The sequence below is a fragment of the Choloepus didactylus genome, chromosome 17 (assembly GCF_015220235.1).
Source record: "Choloepus didactylus isolate mChoDid1 chromosome 17, mChoDid1.pri, whole genome shotgun sequence".
Lineage (NCBI taxonomy): Eukaryota > Metazoa > Chordata > Mammalia > Pilosa > Megalonychidae > Choloepus > Choloepus didactylus.
In genome coordinates this window covers 20711424-20736888 of record NC_051323.1, presented here as the reverse complement: position 1 = coordinate 20736888, position 25465 = coordinate 20711424, and the positions used below count along the sequence as shown (strand labels likewise).

Genomic DNA, 25465 nt, shown 5'->3' with positions numbered 1-25465 from the left:
AAAACTTGGGGGGGGGGGCAGACCAAGTATGGAAACATGCTTTTCACTGCTTATCAGGTAGTTTTGATTCTACTTAAAATTTTAACCATCTCACAGGTATTATCTAACTGAAGTTCAATTAAAAAAAAAAAAAGGACTTGTGGATTTCACTGTGAATCAAGGCCAGGCAGAATTAATTGCAGGGTAATAAGCCTTTTAGTTCTCACCCTGCCAAAATCCCCGCCCCCACCCCACCGCCCCCCACCGGCCCCAAGCAATTTACCAACAATGTGACTTTCCATTTGGGATGTGTCTTCTGTGGCTTCCGTAATCACTTGCTTACTTATCTGCTCATCCACCCAAAGGACTGGAGCTCCTGGAAAGTTGAGGCTCTTTTTCATTCACGTGTGTTCCCAAGCACTGTGGGACCCTCAGTAGGTGTTCTGTAAATAGCAGAGGAAGGAATGTTGTCTAAAAAGGAGAGAGAGAGAGAGAGAGAGAGAGAGAGCGAGCGAGCGAGCGCGAGAGCGAGAAGAGAGAGAGAGAGGAGAGAGAGCGAGAGAGAGAGAGAGAAAGAGCGAGCCTGCAAGATCAAAAGCGTGTCCCAAAGGTCCTAGACTCTGCTTGACACCAGGACCTCGGAGTCTCCGGTGTAGCCGGGGCTGGCACAGCCCCTGAGGGTGGTGGGCGGCCCTGCCTGCGGATTCCCGCGCTGGGCGCCCACTGGCTGGCCCCGAGAGGGGGCGGGCCCCGTGCTCTGGGCGATAAGCCTGTGACCACCCGGGCTAACAGCGCGGGTTGCGCGGGGAGCGCGGGGAGCCGTGGGGTGCTACGCGCGCGCACGCGCGCGCGCGAGCCGGCGATGCCGCGGGACCGCACTCCCGACGCGGCTACTACCCAAACTGCATCTGCGGCCGCTACCCGGGCCGCGACGCCGAACCCTGTCTCCGCGACCGCCTCGGCGTCGCGGGTATCGGACCCGCTGAGGCGGTGAGAGCTCCCTTTGCCCCCTGCGCCCGCCCTTCCTGAGGGGCAGTTTGGCGGTGGGCAGGCAGGAAGGGGACGGGCGGGCAGCCTGGGCCTCTTGGGGGCCGCGCATCTGCGACCTCGGGTCTCGCGGTTCGAGTCCAGACCCGGCGAATAGCTGTGGGACACCTCGGGGGAGCAGTGCCCGCGTAGGCACCTGTCGGGCGGCTTCGCAGGGTCCGCGGCTCTTTCTCCGATGCCGCTGTGGCTCGGCTGGCGCGCGGCGCTGCGCGGAGGGGCTTGGGGAGACCGCGAGGAAGTAGATCAGCTACGCAGGGATACCCGGGGGTGGGTGAGGGGTGGCAGAATAGCGCAGGGCTCGCCTCTGTGTCAGTCAAGTAGCTCGGACAAGTGTGAGCTCTTTTTAAAGATTGCTGTTAAAAAAAAGTCATTGTGTTCATTATGATTTTCAGAGTGTGCTATATCGCCACCCCAAAGTAGTTTTTGATATTAGAATGCAACACTGATAGTTTTGTTTCTTAAATAATGTTTGAACTTTCTTATTTTATGGTAATACCCTTCTTTCATTAAAGAATAGTTGCAAAATAACCGAAAAATAAAGGAAAACCATGCATCGGGTTTGGGTTCATCAGTTTTGCCCCCCTCCCCCATTTGTTTAAAGCTTGCTTTTATTCACAACTGCATGCCTAGGTTCCAGATTTTGGATTGTTGTAAATAGCGTTTAACAGCCGAGTGCAAATCGGTCCCGCCGCAGAGTCGGGCCGGGCCTGCGGACTCAGGGCGGCCCCCCTGCGTCCGGGAAGGGCAGGAGGACGCTGGCCGGGCCTGGCTGCTTATTGCAGCGATTTGGATGTTCCCAGAGTCACAAGGAAGCCCAGCCGCATACCTGTAGGGACACTGCTCCTGTCCCAGCCTGGGGGTGGGGGTGGGGGAGTCCGTAGCAGCATCAGCTCTTTCTGGTCCCCCTCACCCCCAACTCCCGGGCCGATTCTCCAGATGCTCTCGGAAGTTTACTGTGGATGGAGCAGGTTGAACGGTCGCTTAGAGTAATTAAATGAATTGCTTGGCGGTTGAGTGCCAGCGCTGTACTGCCCTCTCCCCGTCTTTAGGCCGGGAGCCAGGAGTGGAAAGACATTTTGTAGAAGCGAACGCTCCAGTGTTGTCAGCCTTCTTGGCATTCGTTTCTAGGTCCAACTTCTGGTGACAACGTTTCAACCTTTTTGCCCTTTCCCAAACTCCGTGGGTTTGTCTAAGTCGAAAAGGAGTGCCTATTTCCTAACCCATAAGAGTAAGGAAAAGCGCTTGCCTATCGAGAAAAAGGTACAGCAGTTCAGTCTGCCGCTTTCTGAGGATTTTTTAAATGAAGGCATATAGAAGATTATAATTATTGTTCTTATTAGGGGTTGGAAAATATACATGCTGCTTTATTTTCTTCGGTAATTAGGAAAAGTTAAGTACTTTAAATGCATCCTTTAAAATTGCCAATACTACTGGGTATTCTCTTGCAAAATCACAAAACACCCCTACTTTTATCTTTTCTGTAATTTTTTTTAACATATGCGTAAAGGACTTGGGTATTGTTTTGTTGCTCCCAGTTGTCAGGATTCTTAGTGTCTTATTTAAATTTTTCGTGTATTTTAGGAAGAGGTGGTGTGGGTGCTATATAAGGATGTAGTATTTCCTTATCTTTCGCCTCTGGGAACGTTTTGTGGTGGCAAGGAAAACGTATTTACTATGAGAATTAGAATGGTTTAAAGAATTTGTTAGAGATTGTTCTTTTTAAAAATTTTACATAATGTTCCTCTCACCCAAAAGTGGTTTTTGATATCAGGTGAATCATTTGAATAACATTGACACTGATGTTTCCTAAATTATAAGAGTCAAGCTTTCTTATTTTATAGTAATACATTTCTTTCACTACAGAAGTTTGTAAAATAAAGAATTAAAAAAAGCATGCATAGTGCTCTGGGTCATAAATTTTGAAAGTTTTTTTTTTCCAATTAGGTTTGCTTTCACCCAGAACTACATACACAGGTTCCAAATTTTGGAGTGGTATTAACAGTACGGACTATGTTTGGGGGTGGGGTGAGGTGTTATGTGTTGTATTTTTTTGTCTTTCTCCACTGAAATGTCAGCCTGCTTGAGATTATGATGGCATTTTCTCCTTAAAGAAAGGGATGTGGTGATGAAATACTGTAGCAATTATGAGTATTAAGACTTCTAACTAAATGTTGAATGTTGTGATTTTATAACGTTAAGTTGGAAAGTTTTGAAAACTTTGAGTCTTTCTTTCATCTCTCAGTGAGGAGTCATTGCTAAAGGAGTTTTCTTTTTTCCCTCTTTATGAAGCCTCAGCGTTTTCCTTGAGCATAAATGCAGGAGCTCTGGTTTTTGATACCAATGTTCATTGACTCCTTTTTTGACTTACTTGTACACAATTTTGTAGTTTGAGATTTGGGGATATACTTCTGGGGTAACAGATGACTCACAGAATCGGTAAAGCATTCTCTGACATTTCCCCTAAGTAACTTACACTTCTTTCTCATTACAAGTTAACTGGGTTTTTGGAGGGCATTTTGCCCAATGCTATTAATATCCTTGAATTTTTAGAGGTACTTTGGCCCAGCAATCCCACTTGTAAGAATTTATTCTAAGGAGATAATAACAGATATATTCAGAAGGTTGGTTACTGGGATATTTGTTGCATCGTTGTTTATGATGATGAAACTTTGAGAACACCAAATGTCCCTAAATAGGAAAATTGTAATTTCTTTCTTAGAAAATATATAATATAATAATTCACATTATATATTCATATAATATAAAATTATGCAGTCATTAAAAATGATGTTGTGTGGAATATGACTCCCGGGGAGGAATGTAGACCCGGCATCGTGGGACGGAGAACATCTTCTTGACCAGAAGGGGGATGTGAAAGGAAATGAAATAAGCTTCAGTGGCAGAGAGACTCCAAAACGAGCCGAGAGATCACTCTGGTGGGCACTCTTACGCACACTTTAGACAACCCTTTTTAGGTTCTAAAGAATTGGGGTAGTTGGTGGTGGATACCTGGAACTATCAAACTACAACCCAGAACCCATGAATCTTGAAGACAGTTGTATAAAAATGTAGCTTATGAGGGGTGACAATGGGATTGGGAAAGCCATAAGGACCAAACTCCACTTTGTCTAGTTTATGGATGGATGTGTAGAAAAGTAGGGGAAGGAAACAAACAAACAAAGGTACCCAGTGTTCTTTTTACTTCAATTGCTCTTTTCCACTCTAATTATTATTCTTGTTATTTTTGTGTGTGTGCTAATGAAGGTATCAGGGACTGATTTAGGTGATGAATGTACAACTATGTAATGGTACTGTAAACAATCGAAAGTACGATTTGTTTTGTATGTCTGCGTGGTATGTGAATATATCTCAATAAAATGATGATTAAAAAAAAATGATGTTGTAGTAGAAATGTGATGAAATGAAAAATGTTCACAATATGATAGGGAAAAAAGAGTAAATTCTTTAAAAATATTATCCCATTTTGATTTAAAGGAAATGTTTATAAAAAGATTCTGAAGTGTAAGAAAGTTATGCTTAATCTAATAGGATTACCACTTTGAGAGAAATTCTTCTGCGTAGTTAAAGTTTAAAAACCTTTGAGCTAGATTGAAACAAGGAAAAAAGGGAATGCTGTATTCACATATCTAGGCATTAAAATCATTCTGTCTTTGGAAGAATGATCAAATCCCTAGAGATGAATGGGTAATTTTCAAGTGTTCCTGCTTAACCACAGGATTTACTCCTTTCTATTTTAATTGAGCCTTTACAATTTTAATATATGTTAATAAATTTATTGTTATGAGGATTAAAAGACTAATGGTTAGGTTCTAAAGCTGGCATATATGTGTGCAAGTTCAATATGTGTGATACGATTGCACTGCACATCAAAATCTTAAAAGTAGTTATCTCTGAGGAGGTGGGATTTTGGGGTTATTGTTTTCTTTATTTGTATTATATCCCAAACTTTGAAAATAACTGTTTTAATTTTGTAACAAGATAAAGAGATATGACTCAAATTTTTAAAAAAATTATTTGAGTAGGCAATAATTTCATAAGGTTAAAAATCAAAAAGTGAATGAAAAAAAAGGTATACAATGAAAAGTCTCCTTAATTCCTACATACGCCAGTTCTCCTATCTTGTGTAATCATTATTACAAGTATATTGTTTATCCTTCCACAGATATTTTATACATATACAAATCAAATATATTTGTGCACATACCAGCCCCTTCTTGTATATAGTTACAGTTTTCTTCCCTTGCTTTTTCCACTTGCCAATGTATCTTAGAGATCTTTTCATATCAATTCATAGAGAGCATCCTCACTGAAAGTTGTTTTCTAAAAAGAATTAGCCCAGAAAGAGTAAATAAAGAAATGAGATGGACCTTGATTAAAACATTGAAGAGCAATTAAAGGAAGAGTTTTCTTCATCGTTGGACTTTTGGTGTGCAAAGGCTCTCTTGCTGGTTAAAGAGGAAATCACTTGGGGAACCTGAACATAAGGTAAAGAGTTGTAAAACCTTCTTGTTTTATTAATCATTAAATTATTTTTTTAAAGTTTACTTCAAATTCAAAGTCATACATGTACATTGTTTTATTTTCTAGGCTGCCATGACAAATACCATACAATGGTGTTTTAACAACAGGAATTTATTGTCTCATGGTTTCAGGGGCTAGAAGTCCAAAATCAAAGTGTTGGCAAGGCCATGCTTCCCCCCCACCCCACTCTCCGAAGTTTTGTGGTGCTGACTTGCATTGGGGCCCCCTGACTTGCTTCTGTGCTTCTGGGCACATGGTGATCTCTCTCGGCTTGGTTTCTGCTCTTCGAGTTTCCTGCTGATTTCTGGCTTCTCTTTATGAGGCCTCTAGTAATATGGATTAAGGGCCACCCTGATTCAGTGGGCCATACCTAAATAGGATTTTAGAGGACCCTATTCGCTAATGACTCCACATCTTAAATGATAACACAGTTTCAAAGAGTCCTGTTGTTACTGGACAAAGGTGGTGGATTCTTTGCCTGATGCACTCAAATGACCAATTCCTGAGACACCGGGGTTTCAAAGAGAGAAAGAGTTTATTGCTAGGCGCAAAGCAGGAGATCAGATGGCCCATTGACCCCAAAAATCTGTCTCTCCAAATGGCAGGAATTCTGATAGCTTTATTGTATTGAAAGATGGGCAGGTTTTAGGATAATGAACACAATGGCTCCAGATGATGTAATTAAAGATAATCTAATTATTGAACACACACATATTGATTACATGCTTAGAAAGTATATAAGAAAATGGCAGTCTTAATATAATGATGGGTGTGATTTTTAGTATTATAATGAGGTATAGGTCACCTAAAGGTTAAAGTCTAAGCTACTGTGCATATCAGGTGGGCCATTTTGGTTAGATCCAGCTTCAGTTATCAAGATAACTTTGGGAGACTGAGGCAAGATGGCGGCATAGAGAGGAGTGGAAGCTAAGCAGTCCCCCTGGAACAACTACAAAACACCAGAAACAACTAGTAAATAATCCAGAATAACTGCGGGGGGACAAACGAGACCATCCACTCATCATACACCAACCTGAATTGGGAGGAGTGCCCGAGAACACAGCATAAAATCTGTAAGTAAAACCCGTGGAACCAAGTCGTGAGACCCCCTCCCCCATAGCCCGAGCTGCGGAGCCGCGTGGTGCCAGAGAGAAGCTCTCTCCCAGCAAGCAAATATAGCTCAGCTGAGCTCCAACTGGGGTTTTAAGTAGCGAGTGTGAACTGCTCACTACAGGTACGCAGCCCCAAAAAACAGACAGAGGCTTTGGGTGACGACTGACCTGGGAGAGCCGGAGGGTCGCCTTGACTGGGTCTGAAGGGGACTATCTGTTTCTTTTTCGGCTCAGTGGAGAAAGCCCCAGTCATTTTAAGTTTCCAGGGCTGTGACTCGGGGAAGGGCGGAGACACCACAAGCAGAGAGCGAGACCATTGAAATGCTAATGACCTCCACCTGGGGGCTCTGTCTTCTCTAGGAGGAAAGGGGTGGGGCCCTTTCCATTCAGAACCAGACCCCAGAGCCTGGGGGAACACGGCCATACCTCCTCACACCAGGCAAGAATTATAGGCTAACAGGCGTCACCTGCTGGGCAGAAAAGCACAGTGACCCGAGGCATCAAAGGGTGGAGCAATTTTCTAAGACACACCCGCAGGGAAACCAGATACTGAATATTTCTTCCCTCTGTTCTGGTCTGGGAAAACCTGATGTGGATAAACAAGGAAACCATGACTAGACAACAGAAAATTACAACCTACACTAAGAAAAACAAAGTTATGGCCCAGTCAAAGGAACAAACGTACACTTCAACTGAGATACAGGAATTTAAACAACTAATGCTAAATCAATTCAAAAAGTTTAGAGAAGATATTGCAAAAGAGATAGAGGCTGTAAAGGAAGCACTGGACCTGTATACGGCAGAAATCAAAAGTTCAAAAAACCTACCGGTAGAATCTATGGAAATGAAAGGCACAACACAAGAGATGAAAAACACAATGGAAACATACAACAACAGATCTCAAGAGGCAGAAGAAAACACTCAGGAACTGGAGAACAAAACACCTGAAAGCCTATACACAAAGGAGCAGATGGAGAAAAGAATGAAAAAATATGAGCAATGTCTCCGGGAACTCAAAGATGAAACAAAGTACAATAATGTACGTATCATTGGTGTCCCAGAAGGAGAAGAGAGGGGAAAGGGGGCAGAAGCAATAATAGAGGAAATAATTCATGAAAATTTCCCATCTCTTAAGAAAGACATAAAATTACAGATCCAAGAAGCGCAGCGTACTCCAAACAGAAGAGATATGAATAGGCCTACGCCAAGACACTTAATAATCAGATTATCAAATGTCAAAGACAAAGAGAGAATCCTGAAAGCAGCAAGAGAAAAGCAATCCATTACATACAAAGGAAGCTTAATAAGACTATGTGCGGATCTCTCAGTAGAAACCATGGAGGCAAGAAGGAAGTGGTGTGATATGTTTAAGATACTGAAAGAGAAAAACCACCAACCAAGAATCCTGTATCCAGCAAAGCTGTCCTTCAAATATGAGGGAGAGCTCAAAATATTTTCTGACAAACAGACAATGAGAGACTTTGTGAACAAGATACCTGCCCTACAGGAAATACTAAAGGGAGCACTACAGGGTGATAGAAGACAGGAGTGTGTGGTTTGGAACACAATTTTGGGAGATGGTAGCACAACAATGTAAGTACACTGAACAAAGGTAACTGAATACGGTTGAGAGAGGAAGATGGGGAGCACGTGAGACACCACAAGAAAGGAGGAAAGATAATGACTGGGACTGTGTAACTTGGTGAAATCTAGAGTATTCAACAATTGTGATAAAAGGTACAAATATGTTCTTTTACGAGGGAGAACAAGCAAATGTCAACCTTGCAAGGTGTTAAAAATGGGGAGGCATTGGGGGAGGGATGCAATCAGCATAAACTAGAGACTGTAACTAATAAAAAAAAAAAAAAAAAAAAAGATAACTTTGGGCTTGTGGTAGGTTAGTTCTGGACTGACCCAAGACCCTTCATTAATAAACATTAGGGGCTGTCTTTAGTGATCATAAGACTCTAAAGTCAAAAAAACAGATAAAATGGGTACAAGTGAGAGTTAGTCACAAGGTTTTTACAATCACAGGGGCACAAGATAAAGCCTATACCATCATTATCAGAGATCAAGGCAGCGGGATTACACTTCAGAGATTTCAGGTATTTCCCTCTGTCTACTCTAATATACCAGAAAGTAAACAGGAATATCTATATAATGATTCAGTAATCATAGTCATGTCTTAAATCTTAACTTCTCAGTTACACTGTAACAAATGGGTTAAGACCCACAGGAATGCAGATTAAGGTTAAGAATATGTCTTTTATTGGATGCTAGTTTGAATCTATTATGTACCCCAGAAAAGCCATATTCTTTTAATCTTGTGGGTGCAGACTAATTGTAGGTGGGACCTTTTGATTAGATTATTTCCATGGAGATGTGACCCCGCCCATTCAGGGTGGGTCTTAATTAGTTTACTGACTTCCTGTATGAGAGGATGAAAGGCAGAGACATTTTGAAGAGAGTTCAGAGACACTTGGAGATGCAGACAGAAAGACATTATGGAGACAGCAGTTGAAACCAGAACCAGGAGAGAAGCTAAGAGATGAAATCCAGAGTTTGTCCTGGAGAAGCTGAGGGAGGACCACCCAGATGCTTAGAGAAAAATGCTCTGGGAGAATCAAGCAGAAGGACCCAGAGAACCTAAGACAGAAGCCCAGAGATGTTTTGGAGAAAGCCATTTTGAAACTGGAGCCCGGGAGAGAAGAACCAGCAGATGTCACCATGTGACAGAGGAAACCCAGATGCCATCAGCCTTTCTTTGGTGAAGGTATCCTTTTGTTGATGCCTTAGTTTGGACACCTTTCATGGCCTTAGAACTGTAAATTTGTAACCTAATAAAAGCCCCTTTATAAAAGCCAATCCGTTTCTGGTATTTTGCATTTTGGCAGCTTTAGCAGACCGGAACAATTGGGGTGTATAATTCAGTCTACCACATACATCATTAAAAACATAAAGCACTTCTTAAAGACTTACCACAAAAATATGGACACTTGTTCAGTGCTCCTTACTCTTTATCTCTTTATTGGAGGCAATCACTCTTCAACTCTTTTAACTTTTTTTCTGGCATTTACCTCTGTCTTTCTAAAAAGTATGTTTTATTACTATCTCTTGACTTAAATGATTTAGATACTATTTATTGAGAATTGATAGGTGAGGATTTAATCCTTTTACCCTCTCTTAATTCTACTTCCCCTTCTGTGCCGGCTTGAATGCATTTTGTCCCCCAAACACCATTATCTTTGATGTAGTCTTGTGAGACAGACTTTTGGTGCTGGTTAGATTTGCTTGGAATGTGCCCCACCCAGCTGTGGGTGGTGACTTTGGTGGGATACTCCCATGGAGGTGTGACCCCACCCATTCAGGGTGGGCCTTGATCAGTGAAACCATATAAAACACACTGACTCAAAGAGACCGGACGGAGTGCAGCTGTGAGTGACGTTTTGAAGAAGAGCAAGCTTGCTAGAGAAGAATGTCCTGGGAGAAAGCCATTTTGAAACCAGAACTTTGGAGCAGACGCCAGCCACGTGCCTTCCCAGCTAACACAGGTTTTCCGGACGCCATTTGCCATCCTCCAGTGAAGGTACTTGATTACTGATGTGTTACCTTGGACACTTTATGGCCTTAAGACTGTAACTGTATGGCCAAATAAACCCCCTTTTTATAAAAGCCAGTCCATCTCTGGTGTTTTGCATTCTGCAGCATTAGCAAACTAGAACACCTTCCTCCGTTCTCCCAACTGAGATTTTATCTCAGTATTTGGTTAAATCAGTGTTCTGGTTTGCTAATGCTGCCGTTATGCAAAATACCTGAAATGGATTGGCTTTTATAAAGGGGGTTTATTTGGTTACAAAGCTACAGTTTGAAGGCCATAAAGTGTCCAAAGTAAGAAATCAACAATAGAGTACCTTCACAGGAGAAAGGCCATTGGCATCTGGAAAAACCTCTGTTAGCTGGGAAGGCACATGGCTGGTGTCTGCTTACTTCCAGGTTGCATTTCAAAATGGTGTTCTCCCCATGAATCTCGAAGACAGTTGTATAAAAATGTAGCTTATGAGGGGTGACAATGGGATTGGGAAAGCCATAAGGACCACACTCCACTTTGTCTAGTTTATGGATGGATGAGTAGAAAAATAGGGGAAGGAAACAAACAGACAAAGGTACCCAGTGTTCCTTTTTACTTCAATTGCTCTTTTTCACTCTAATTATTATTCTTGTTATTTTTGTGTGTGTGCTAATGAAGGTGCCAGGGATTGATTTGGGTGATGAATGTACCACCATGTAATGGTACTGTAAACAATCGAAAGTACGATTTGTTTTGTATGACTGCGTGGTATGTGAATATATCTCAATAAAATGAAGATTAAAAAAAAAAGAATGGTGTTCTCCAAAGTGTCAGCTTTCAATGGCTGTCTTCAATATGTCTCTGAGCTGCAGCACTGAGTTCCTTCTGTGTGTCGGCTCTTTTATGTGGCTCCAGTGATTTAATTAAGACCTAACAGCTCCATGGAAATTATCCAATCAAAGTTCTTGCTCAGTTGGTTGAGTCACATCTCCATGGAAACAGTCAATCAATAGGTTCCAACCTAATCAACACTAATATGTCTGCCCCCACAAGATTGCATCAAAGAACATGGCATTTTGGGGGACATAATACATCCAAACTGGCACAATCAGTTACTAGGTTTGACATTATTATCACTAGGTAAATATGATTAGATGTTGAGTCAAATGATAGACTAAGATTGTTACTTTTATTTACCTAATTTTCTATCAACCATGGTTAATTTTTCCCAAATGTTCAAATGTGGTTGAATGCTCAAACAAATGAAAGAATGCTTCATTTTTTTTTCCTTAAGAGTTCCTTCCTATACACTCTCATTTTTCACACCCTAATCTGGGCTTTTTCTAGATTTGCACCAAACCTAAACTAGTATCTTTAAAGAGATGAGAAAAGATATTGCACCCTTAAAATAAAAACAGTATGCCATGGAAAGAAACAATCAGAGAGCTCTACAAATATAAAAATATTATAGTAAAATGAAATTCTGAACAGAAGGTCTAGAAGATAAAGTTCTCTAGGTTTGGTACATAGCTCTAGTCCTGGATCCTTTCTTACCTGGATCTTGGTTTGGTTTACTCAGTGATTTTGCTGAAGCACTTTGTCACAGCCCAAGAGGGCTTTTGCAGCCAAAGGACTAAAGAAAGCATATTCTGAGATGTGAGCTTTTATTTTGGGGGCTTACCTACAGGGTGGGAAGTCAGCTGCTCTGAATGGTGGCGGGTTCAGAGCTTGGTGTATAAGGTACTGGGCAAAAGCAGGGGATGCCAGGGAGTGGTTTATAAGGGTTAGGACAAAGACATTCAAATGGGTATGAGAGGAGCGGGGGTCTTGTGAGGTAGGGAGGGATCGGTTGTAGTCAACAGGGAGGAGGGGAGGATGATAGATTATCTTGTAATAATAGTACCTCAGGGAGTTTCAGGGAGGAGGATGTTTCAGGAGGCAGGCAAGCTGTAGATTACATTTAGGCCTGGTTTTACACAGGAGAGCAGATCAGACCTTAGCTATCCTAGGTTAAGCAAGCTGCTGTGTTCAGTCTTCAAGGCACTTGGGGAAGGCCCTGGGCCAAGGGCTCCCACAGACTTTCTCCATCTATCTTTTAAGAAAAGATAAATTTTCTAAGTCTTTGTATGTCTCAAAAAATGTCTTTATTAATGTCTTTATTATACCCTTACACTTTAATTGTAGTTTGGCTAAGTATAGAAATCTAGGTTTTTCTTCAGAATTTTTAAGATTTAATTCTAGTGTATAAACTATCAGTATTACTATTAAGATATCTGATGCCATTATATTTCCTGTTCCTTTATATATTGGCTGTTTTTCCCCTTTCTTGAAGTTTTTAGGATCTTTTCTCTGGTATTCTGAAATTTTATGATTATGTACCCTGGGTGTCATTCTTTTTTCCATTCATTGTGCTTTGTACTTGGTGGGCCTTTTCAACCTGGGGACTGTTTTTTTTTCCACTTTGGTGAAATATAATAATTTCCTTCTTTCCATTTATTCTGTTCTCTTTTCCTGTTTTTGGGGTTTGGACCTCCTGGATTGAGCCTTTAATTTTCTTATCTTTCACTTTCCTATTTTCTGTCTCTCTCTCTTTTTCAACTTTTCTGGATGATCTTTTTCAATTCTATCTTCTAGCCCTTCTATTCAGTATTTCATTTGGATTATCATATTTTTGATTTTGTAAATTTCTTTCTTGTTATCTGGTTGCTTCTTTTCATAGCATTCTGCTCTTATTTTATGGATGTAATATCTTTTCTTTTCTCTTTAAAGATGTTAATTGTAGTTTTTGTTTTGGGACTTTTGTTTTCTTCATTGTTTCTTCCCTCCGAGGCCTTTGTTTGTTTTGCCTTTTCATTTTCTTCAGGGAGAAGCCTCCAGTCCTTTGCAGGTTCAGTGATTCACTAGGAGGACTTCAGGACTCAGCACACAGTCATATTCACAACTATTACATTACTACAGTGAAAGGACACAAAGCAAAATCAGCAAAGGGAAAAGGTGCATGGGGTGTAGTTCAAGGGAAGCCAAGTGTGAGCTTCCAAGAGTTCTCTCCCAGTGGAATCACACAGGATGTGCTTAATTCATACAGCATGAAATTGTGACAACATGTGTGAAGTGTTGTCTACCAGGGAAGCTCATTAGAGACTTAACAGCACAAGCTTTTTATTGTGGGCTGGTAACATAGGCACCTTCTACCTAGTGTGTACTGAAATTCCAGATTCCCAGAGGAAAGCAGGTGTTTAGCATACACCACAGTGTTTGTACAGACAATGTTTGGGCACCATAAATTGCTTCTATCAGTTAGAGAATGGTGGGAACCTTGCCCAAATCAGCTATTCTCGATACCACTCAATGGCCAAACTTGCAAGCAGGCCTTTTTCAGAGAATAGCAGTCTCAGGCCTGCTTTAACTCATTTCTGTCCAGTGCATGAGGGCTCCACAGTTTAATATGTAGGCTTTCACTTAACCTCTACATCCTTGGAATTTCCCATGAAAGGAGTGTTTTTTGTTATTCGTGGTGGGCCCCTATCTTACCTGTTAGTTCATATGCTAATGAGATAACAGGGAGGGGCCAACCACATCTGTAGTCTGGCCATGCAGGGTGGGGTCTGGCCACACGGGAAAGACCAACCACGTTATTAGGGTTTGGAACTTCAAGCCACGTCTTGACAACCCAACCTCCCTGACCTCTGGGAGGGAAAGAGAATGGAGATTGAGTTCAGCCATGTGGGCCTTGATTCCATCAATCATGCCTACCTAATGAAACCCCATATAAACTCAGGACAGTCTGAAGCTTGAGTAAATTCCCAGGATTGGTAAAATACATCCTGTGCCAGGAGGGTAATGTCCTGACGCCAGGTGGAGAAGCCACAGAAGCTGGTGTTTGAGACCATCCCAGACCACACCCTATGTGTCTATTGGCTTCTTCTTATTTGTATCCTTTTACTGTAATAAAACTATAATTGGGGCATGGAAAAAGATGGCAGCATAGAGAGGAGTAGAACAACTAATAAACAATGAGGAACAACTAGTAAATAATCTGGAATAAATGCAGGGGGACAAACATGACTGTCCACTCATCATACAATTGGGAGAGATGCCTGAGATCACAGCATAAAATCTGTCAGTAAAAACTGCAGATCCAAGCCAGAAGCCCCCCCCCCCCCATGGCCTGAACTGAAAAGCCTCATGGTGCTAGAGAGCAGCACTCTCCTGGCAAGCGAATATAGCTCAGCTGAGCTCCAACTGGGGGTTTAAGTAACAAACATGAACTGCTTAATACAAGATACAAATCCCCAACAAGCAGACAGAGGCTTCTGGTGATGTCTGACCTTGGAGAGCCAAAGGGTGGCCACAGACTGGCCCTGAAGGGGCTTTCTGTCCCTTTTTTGGCTCAGTGAAGAAAGCCTCAGCCATTTTCAGTTCCCAGTGCTCTGACCCAGACAAGAGTGGAGATAGCACAGGCAGAGAGAGATCATTCAAATATAAATGACCTCTCCTTCTTCCCTAAGAGGAAGAAGGTGGTGCCAAGCTCTACTACCCATCTTCCATTCAGAACCAGACCCCAGAGCCTGGGGGAAAACAGCCACAAGCCACACCTCCTTACACCATTCTGGAGCTACAAGCTGACAAGTGCCTCTTGTGACTTGAGGCCTCACAGGGTGTACCAATCTTCTAAGACACACCCTCAGGGAGACATGCTACTATTGTCTTCTTCTGAGACCTGAGCCTCTTCTGGTCTGGGAAAACATTATTGGGGTAACCAAGAAAATCAGATGCCTAGACAACAGAAAACTACAGTCTACACTAAGAAAAATGAAGTTATGGCCCAGTCAAAGGAAAAATTATGCTTCAACTGAGATACAGGAATTTAAACAACTAATACTAAATCAGTTCAAAAAGTTTAGGGAAGGTATGGCAAAACAGATGAACCGTATAATGAAAATGCTGGGTGTACATAAGGTAGAAATCGAAAGTTCAAAAAAACAACTGGCAGAATCTATGCAAATGAAAGGCACAACACAAGAGATGAAAGACACAATGGAAACATACAACAGCAGATCTCAAGAGGCAGAAGAAAACATTCAGAAACTGGAGAACAAGGCACCTGAAAGTCTACACACAAAATATCAGACAGAGAAAAGAGTGGAAAAATACAAACAACATCTCCGGGAACTTAAGGACAAAACAAAAGCAAGAATGTACATGTCATTGGTATCATAGAAGGAGAAGGGAAAAGGGGCAGAAGCAATAATAGAGGAAATAATCAAAGAAAATTTCCCTTCTCTTACAAAAGACATAAAATTACGTATCCAAGAAGTGCAGCATACCCCGAACAGAATAGATCTGAATAGGCCTACACCAAGACACTTAATCAGATTATCAAACATCAAAGATAAAGAGAGAATACTGAAGCAGCAAGAGAAAAGTGATCTATCACATACAAAGGAAGCTTGATACGACTATGTGCAGATTTCTTAATAGAAACCATGGAGGCAAGAAGGAAGAGGTGTGATATATCTAAGATACTGAAAGAGAACCCCCAACCAAGAATCCTATATCCGGCAAAACTGTCCTTCACATATGAGGGAGAGCTTAAAATATTCTCTGACAAACAGACAATGACAGAGTTTGTGAACAAGATACCTGCTCTACAGGAAATACTAAAGGAAGCACTGCAGACAGAAAGGAAAAGACAGGAGTAAGAGGTTTGGAGAACAATTTTGGGAGATAGTAGCACAGCCATGTAAGTACACTGAACAAAGATGACTGTGAGCATGATGGAAAGAGGAAGGTTAGGAGCATGTGGGACACCAGAAAGAAAGAGGAAAGATAAAGACTGGGACTGTATAACTCAGTGAAACCTAGGGTGCTCAGTGATTGTAATAAAAGGTACAAAAAAGTTTTTACATGAGATAGAACAAATGAATGTCAGCATTGCAAGGTGTTAAAAATAGGGTGAGATTAGGGGGAAAATACAATCAATGCTAACTAGAGACTATAATTAACAGAAACATTGTGTTATGCTTCCTTTAGTATAACAAAGGCAATATACCAAAGCTAAATGCATATGGGGGGGGGGACATATGGGAAGGGTATGGGACTCCTGGCATTGGTGATGTTGTCTGACTCTTTATTCTACTTTAGATTAATGCTATCTTTCCTTTTGTCTCTCTACCTTCTCTACCTTCTTTGACTCTTCCTCCTTCTTTGTGGAAGAAATGGAGTTGTCCTTATTGAGATAGTGGTGAGGGTGGTGAATACATAAATACATGACTATACAGGGAACCAACGATTGTTTAGTTAGGACGGAATGTATGGTATGTGAACAAAACGGTCTTAAAAAAAAATGAGTTGATGAAGAAACTTTGAGGGCACTATATTAAGTGAAATAAGACAGACACATATGGACAAATATTGCAGGGTCTCACTGATAGGAACTAAGTATAATATGTAAACTCATAGACATGAAATACAAGTTACCAGGATATAGAATGAGGCTAAAGAATGGGGAGCGGTTGCTTATTATGAGCAGAATGTTCAACCAGGGGGAACTTAAACGTTCGGAAATGGACAGAGTTGATGGTAGCATGTTGTGAGAATAACTGACAGTGCTGAATGGTTGTGTGAAGGTGGTGGAAAGGGTAAGCTCAGAGTCACGTATGTCACCAGAAGGAAAGTTAGAGGTTAAAAGATGGGAGTGTATAAAACAGTGAATCTTGTGGTAGACGATGTCCATGATAAACTGCACAAATATTAGAAATCCCTCTCAAGAATTAGAACAAATGTATGACACTATAACTAGAAGTTAATAATAGAGGGGCATATGGGAAAAAATATATACCTATTGCAAACTATATACTACAGTTAGTAGTATTTTAACATTCTTGCATTAACAGTAACAAATGTACTGTACCAAAACTATGAATCAATAATGGAGGGGGGGTGGTTAGGGGTATGGGAGGACTGGAGTTTCCTTTTTTTGTCTTTATTTCTTTTCTGGAGTAATGAAAATGTTCTAAAAATTGAAAAAATAATTGTGGTGATGGGTACACAGCTATATGATGGTACTGTGGGCAATTGATTGTATACTTTGGATCTTTGGATAGTTGTATGGTATGTGAACAATCTCAATTTAAAAAAAAAAGAACTATAATTGTAAGTATAGTGCTTTCACTGAGTTCTGTGAATTGTTCCAGTGAATCATCAAGCCCACGGGGCTTATGAGAACCCCTGAGTTGGTAGCCAGTTGATCAGAAGTGTGGGTGGCGTGGGCCCCCAAACTTGTGACTGGTGCTAAAGTGCAGTCTTGTGGATGATTGCCATCAACCTGTGCAGCCTGGCCTAACTCTGGGTAGTTAGAGTCAGACTTGAAGTTCCTCCAGCATTCGCAGTTTGTACCAGCAGCTACAGAAGTTTTTGGTCCATATACTAGTTATCTACCTGTGTTGTCCTATATGGTAGCCCCTAGCCACACGTAGCTAAATTTAAATGCATTAAAATTAAATAAAATTAAAAATTCAGTACCTCAGTCACACTAAGTACACTTCAAGTGCTCAATAGCCACATGTGGGTGGTAGCTACTGTATTGGACAGTGCAGATATGGAACATTTCCATTGTAAAAAATTCTATTGGACAGTGCTAATCTAAGCTGTTAACATTTAGGAGTAGTTCTTATTTCTTTTCTTCTTTTTTAATTTTCTTTTCTTTCTTTCTTTTCTTTTTCTTTTTTTCTTTTTTCTTTGGCTTTTTTAAAGGGGATATATTAGGTTATAAATTTACAGTTCTAAGGCCATAGAAGTGTCTTATTTCTTTCTGTATTTATTTCTATCCCATGTTCTTTGCCTGTATTTTGATAGTTAAGCACATATACATATTTTATTGGTTCATTAAACATCTCTATCACCAAGGCAAAGGGATGGGACAGCTCTCTTCTGTTAGCATACCCATGCACACTCAGTTGCTGTTGAAGTTAGTGGAGGGGGTGCTGCTATGATAACAGTGCAGACCTGTGCAAAGCACTATGCAGGGAAGAACCGTTCACAAAAACTGCAAGGTGAATGGTGCCCTCTGGAGTTGTACAGTGCAGTGGTCCTAATGGAAGAGCCAGGATTTGGATCCACAGCTGTGTTATTCTAAAGTCTGTGCTGTTTGGTTAAGATCACTCGATTTCCCCTGTTATAGATATATATACTGTTTAAGTCTTATTTTAAAAAACCGGTAAAATCATGATCCTCATATAGATGTAAAATGAACACATGTTAAGATTTTATTTAACTCAATTATTTAAATGAAGGAACTGGTAAGATGTTACAACCAGTTCACAGGGAGATTCAAAAATATAGACACATTTATAAATCAGGAAGTCCACAGGGTAGGAGGGAAGCCACTTGAACCTTTACCAGACAAATTTTACATGTCTAGAAACAAGGATTATTTTGCACTAATATAAGTTTTATACAGCAGAAGCTAATAAGGGAAAGTAGCTCAATAGCAATGAAAGGTTAGACTCAGATAATTTGGAAAAGTGTGGTCTAAACAAAGCATGGTTTTCCATTGATGCATACATTTTCCCCTACTTTACTCATCCAACAAAGTTTAGATTTAGTTTGCCTTCCCATGTCAACTTTTCTATTCAAAAATTTGATTGACAGGGAGCTTATTTGTATTGCTGAAATTAATAAATTTGTATTCTGAGTTTGTTCATTTTGTTTGTTAGTTTGCTTGCTTGTTTTAAGCAAGTTGTTTAGGTTCACTCAGCAAGACAGTGATAAGTTAAATAAATAATTTAGAAGGCTTTTCATTTTGGTCCCTATGGTGGTTAATTTCACATGTCAACTTAGCTAGGTTATTGTGTCCAGTTGTTTGGTAAGCAAGCACTGGCTTGGTTAGTATTGTGAAGGTATTCCATAGATGAATTTACAGCATTAGTTATTTGATTGCATCTACAGCTGATTGCCTCTACAGTCAACAAAGGAAGTTGCCTTCAGCAAGGAGATGAGTCTCCTATCCAGTCAGTTGGAGGTCTTAAAGAGAGAACTGAGGATTTCAGAAGTCAGAAAGAAGAATTCTCTTAGAAAGGACTCCAGTAGTAGGATTAAGACCCATCCTGAAGGAGGTGGGCCACACCTTAACCAAAGTAGCCTCATCAAAAGGTCCTACTTACCATGTGTTTACACACAGAGGAATGGATTAGATTTAAGAATATGTTTTTCTGGGGCACATACAATTTTAAACCACCACATGTCTGGTTATCACTTATTACAAAACATGTTTTTTTCAATTTGTTTACCTTCTATTTGTGGTCAACATGTTTACAATATTTTGGTGTTTTCTCAATTTGTTTGCATTCTAATTGTGATCAACATGTTTACACTTTTTTTGGGGGGGGGGATTCAAGGCCATTAATAGCATTTCAATATACAACATCTATCAATCAATCAGTATCTATCTATGTATCTCTATGTCTATGTGTCTGTCATCCATCTGTCAGCTAATCTACGTGTCTATCTGTCTATCAACTAATTTGTCTATGTATCTATATTTTTCTTCATGTTTATATAATTATGTATAGATACACTACATTGGGTTTTTCTGTTATAGTAATGCATCTAATCAAGTTTTCTTTTCTTTTTTTGCCATTATTTTTCTTTTTAATTTTAAACTTTTTATTTGAAATACTTTCAGACTTACAGAACACTTACAAAAATAATACAAACCCCATACAGAGAACTGCAATATACCCGTAGACCCCCAGATTCCTAGATCCACCAATGTTAACATTTGACACATTTCCTATGTCATTATATCTATTAATCAGTCTCTACCTATCTATCTATCTGTCTACCCATTTCCTGAACACTTGAGTGTTGAGGTTTATATATCTTGCTCCTTAATACTGCCACACACATTTCCCAAGAACAGGATATTCACTTATGTAACCACCTTAGATGCAGTTATCAAGTTGAAGAAATTTAACAATGATATAAACCTTAGAGTCTATATTCCATTTTTTCATATGTTCCAATAACGTCCTTTTGAACCTTTTCTCTGTTGAGTCTATTTTTTTGAGCCAGTTTTTATAATTTATATTTTGTTAAGAAATCATTTGTTTTCTTTTGGTTTTTAAATTCCTTGCCATGGAGCTGCATATAATATTCTCTTGCAGTTTATTTAATCTCTTTGACATCTCCTTTCTTATTTCTGATCCTATATGTTCTGGTTTGCTAAAGCTGCCATTACACAAAATACCAGAAATGGATTGGCTTTTATGAAGGGGATTTATTAGGTTACAAATTTACGGTTCTAAGGCCATAAAGGTGTCCAAACTAAGGCATCAACAAGAGGATACCTTCACTGAAGAAAGGCTGATGCCATCTGGAACACCTCTGTCAACTGGGAAGGCACGTGGCTGGCATCTGCTTGTCCTTTGCTTTGGTTTCAAAATGGCTTTCTCCAAAATGTCTCTGGGCTTCCGTCTCTCTTAGCTTCTCTCTCTCAGCCTCTGTGCATCCTTGCTTGTTCTCCCAGGGTGTTTCTCTCTAAGCATCTGGGGGTCTTCTGTTTAGCTTCTCTGGGCAAACTCTGGGCATCATCTCTTACCTTAGCATCTCCAAACATTTTTCTGTCTCCATCTCCCAGCATCTCCAAGCATCTGGGTCTGTGTGAGCTCTCAGCTCTCTTAAAGGACTCCAGTGATCTAATTGAGACCCACCTGGAGAGGGTGGGGTCACACCTCCATGGTAATGATCTAATCAAAAGGTCTCACCTACAGTTGGGTGGGTCACATCTCCATGGAAAATTTCAATCAAAAGTTTCCACTTTAATCAAAAGACTAATAATCTGCTCCCACAACACTGCATTAAAGAATATGGCTTTTGTGGGGGACATAATATATTCAAACTAGCACACTGTATATTTTTCTTCAACCGTTCCCTTCCTTCCTTACTCTTTACCACAAAGAGTTTTGTCTGTTTTGTTGTCCTTTCAAAGAACAAGCTTTCAATTTTATATATCCTTGCTATTGTTTTTAAAAATTTACTCAGGTTTATCTTGATTTATTCCCTCTTCCTACTGTCTTGTGGTTTTTTAATCCTTTTCCCTTACTATGAATAATAATTCCTTTACATTTTTTTTTAAACCTTATTTAACGGTGAAGGAATCTGAGGCTCTAAAATTTCTTCTGAAGACTGCTTTAGCTCCTGAGGTGCTATCCTACTAGTTTGGTCTTAACCTTTCTCCTTTATATAACATTCTAGATGTAATTTCAGGTCTGATTTCTTTCACCCAAAGGTTGTTTAGAAGTATTTTTGTTAATTTCCAGGTACTCATGATTTTTAAATTATCTTTTTAATAATTTGTAATGTTATTGACTGATTAGAGAAGATGGCATATAAAATCCCAACTTCTTAAAATTTTTTTGATCTGTTACTTGTTTTAAATGACATCATTGCTTGAGCATTTTTTGTTCTGTAGGTTTTTCATTTTTCATAGGGAAGGACAGCTTTGCTAATTTCTCCTGAGATAGACAAACAGAATATGTGCCATGTATGTAAGAGTTAAGACATGAACCAACTGTAGAAATAGAACTAGAATTTCTCAATCCAGGAGTCTTTTTCTTTTTTATTCTTAACGTCTATAATTTTTTTGTCTTTATTTTATTACTCATCTGCCCATACACTGGGTAAAGGGTGTTGGTCACAAGGTTTTCAAAATCACATGGTCACTCGATAAAAGCTATATAGTTATACAGTTATCAATAATCAAGTTCAATCCAGGAATTCTTTTGTTTGTTTATTTTTTTCCCTTTGCAGCTTTGTTTAGAAGAGAAACTACTCCTGTTTTTAAGCTCTGTTTTATTTGCACAAGGACAGTTTGGATGACAAAAAGTTAAGAGGCAAGGCTGCTGAAAAAGCAAAAGCAAAAACAACATGCCCTCCCCCCACAAAAAAACTTAGGCGTTTTAGAAGCAACTGGGTGTTCCAGGCAATTGGCCAAGGTTTGGTGGAAGGCTGTTAAGCCTCAGCCAAAATTGGGAGGCCTTTTTGTTGAAAAGACTTCGCTGTTTGCTTTGCTAGTTTTACTAAGAATATAGATCGATGTTGGTAGGACTTAAATCTCACAATAGGTTGGAGTATGAGGTGTATAGAAGGGAAGATGTCCCAAATTGATGGGCTGTGGACCATTTGTTTGGCTCTCACAATGTTTTAAGATTTTTTTGAATTGCCAACACTTTAAAATAAAGCAACTTCACACACACACACACACAATCTGTATTTCCAGCATTTAAAGACTTGGAAGCTCTGGGAACACTGAGAGCACATTAGCACATGGCCCTAATAGGCTGGAGTTGGGGAGCAGCTGTCCCTTTTAGACAGGCATGTGCTCTTCACATAAACTGTCCCCACCATTCCTTCGTGCCCCAGGGTATCTAGGCCAGGTATCCGTAGTCATTTATCCCTTGTACTTGTGCTGCTGTTTTTCTACTGTAGATTTCAAAAGGAAGGGAAATATATTTTGGGTCTGCTTTTCTCTCAAAAGTGGGGAAAGATAAAGCCCCTTTCATTCTTAAAAAAAAAATGGAAAAGAACTTTTTTTTTTGCAGAAGTAAAGATTATTCCTCTGTTTTAATATGCAAAGTGTATCTGTGTCAAAAGAATGCAAATTAAGATGCTATTTAAAAATCAGTCATACATAGTAAACACCGTAACAGTATACAGAAAAGGTACAATAGGTTTTGTTTTTGAATGGGAATTAAATAAGGGATGACACTCTGAAAGGTAGTCATGTATTTGGTAAAAAAAAGAATCTCCTGGGCATCAATACTTTATATAGTTGGTAAGTTATTAAAGCAGTCCCTTTTGAATAGAGCAGAATTTATGTACCTCAATCAGAAAAACATAAATACACTTGGAAATACTATTTCACAGCATCTCAAAGATATGACTGAGAACTTAAAAGCCAAATTACATTACAAATCTAAATTATGTCACTTTCAACAGAAGCTCATGAAAACACATATATAGGTAATTCCACACTGTTAGCAATATTTGTGGAGTCTAAAAGTTTCCATGGGCTGAAGAATGTTTGGTTTTATTGACCACGAAAAGGCCAATGTCAAATTGCTTGTTTATATATGTTAGAAAAGTCTGTCAAAATTTAAGAGAAATGGGTAAAAATTTATTAGCTTGATTATGGATAGTGCTCCTGGAATAATAAATAGTTGAAGTTAACCTTGGACATATTGACCCAATGGATATGGACTTAGTAGTCTGTTTATTGCAGAATTTACTAGGAATAAATTAAGACCAAAAAGTTAGAAATGCATCTAGTATTGTAATTATCACCATGAACTGGATTCTGAACCTTGAACTTCAGATAGGTTTTTTTTTTTTTTTTTTTTTTTTTTTTTTGCATAATGGTATTCATAACACTCTGGTCTCCTATATGTAGTTTAGGGCTTGTTTTAGTTTCCTAGGCTGCTCAAGCAAAGACCATGAAATGGGTCTTCTTAAACAATGGGAATTTATTTGCTCATAGTTTGAGGTTGGGAAAAAGTCCAAATCAGGGCATTATCAAAGCATTCCGGGGCTGGCTGCAGCGATCCTTGGTTCCTCACGTGGTGGCATCTCCTGGTCTTTCCCTTTTCTTCCAGGTTCTGTTGGTGTGCAGCCTCTTGCTCCCTGTGGGTTTCTCCTTCTCATGTCAGAATTCATTCTGTTTATAAAGGACTCCAGTAATAGGATTAAGACCCATCCTGGTTGGACAGGGCCACACACACCTTAACTGAAAGTAACCTCATCAAAACGTCTGCTTACAATGGGTTCACACCCACGGGAATGGATTAGATATAAGAACCTGTTTTTCTGGGGTACATACAGCTTCAAACCAGCACAGGGCTGAAAACTTTTTTTTTTGAACTGTTCAAAGAAATCAACCTTTACATGTCATCTAAGGGAAAATCTTTGCCTCAGTTTACCAGTGAAGAATAGCTCAAAGATTTGGCCTTTTGGGTTAACATTACAATCTAAATATTGTGAATATTTTTCTAGAAAGGGTGTTCCCAAGAAGTGCCACATTTATATGATTCATTTCTCTCATTTCTAGAAAATATGTGTTTTTGGCTATATTTTTTTGGCGAGGAATAATCTGGGACTCTTTCCTATGCTGAAATTTGTTTCCAGAACTGAAAATTATGGCCTTAACTTCATTTCCAAAGTTGTGGAATTTAAGACTGAATTCTAAGAAAGGCTCTTCAATTTCACACTTTATGAAAAGAAGCTAACGTTTCTCAATTAATTAGTAGTAATGTGAATGGAAATGACAAATGAAAGTACCAAAAGCTAAGTATTTGACAATGGGGCATCAGAATACTACAAATACCTCGGGAGTATTTACCCTAAAGCTAAAAATCACTATGCAAAAATTTCATCTTTGTTTCAAAGTTCCTGCTTTAAGAGGATTTGTTTTCTCTTACTTTAAAAATTTTAAAAGTACTGAAAGTTCAAGAATCCAGGGCTGAATTCTGTACTGCAAATTGCATGCAACAAGACATCACATTGATATCTTGGTGCAGGAGAAAAGATGTCAGGATTTTGGTTTTAGAGCAAAGGTGTTGTTATGAGGTACAAAAAAATTAATAATTGGTTGTCCCTACTTTTAAATATTTTTATTGTTTTAGTTTCAAATTTATAGTCTCTAATATTATACTTGTTTGTATTATGGTACGTGGCTAAATATAGTTCATCAAAAATGACATTTGATTCTTCTGGCATTTGATTTTTCTTTTAACTTGTTCACTTTCATAGTTTGTTACCAGCTTGGTCCCTATAGGCATTTGAATTTGTGACCTTTGTCATAGGTGAAAGGTAAAATCACAGCTATATAATTAGGCAAGAGGCCTGTGAAATATGGTCAGCACATTGTTCTAATTGACTTACAATGACTACTTTTCCTTAACTTAAGTATTAAACATATTTTCACGGTGGTTTGTTTCATGGTGGCAGTTCTAGAAAGTGAAAATGGAAAATTCCTGCTTACTTATCTCAACATTGCAAATACCTATCAGACTGCTTAGTGTTATGTAACAAGATTTTTCCCCTTCTCCTCTCCAATGGAGAATTCTCTGTGAAAGCTTGAGGGCAAACCATTAAAAAGGAACCCCCATAAGCTTCGATAGTACAGTACCAGAAGCTGTACTCAGGACTCTGTTTGGACATG

General features: G+C 39.6%; 1 protein-coding gene across 1 annotated transcript in view; it reads left to right on the top strand.

The window, feature by feature from the left end:
• The first annotated feature begins 946 nt into the window (after positions 1-946).
• The window catches only part of ZNF638 (zinc finger protein 638), a 170173-nt gene continuing 145654 nt past the window's right edge, over positions 947-25465 (top strand). The window contains exon 1 of the transcript XR_005212412.1: positions 947-969. The gene's annotated coding sequence lies outside the window, so the exon portion shown is untranslated. The remainder of the gene's footprint in view (positions 970-25465) is intronic.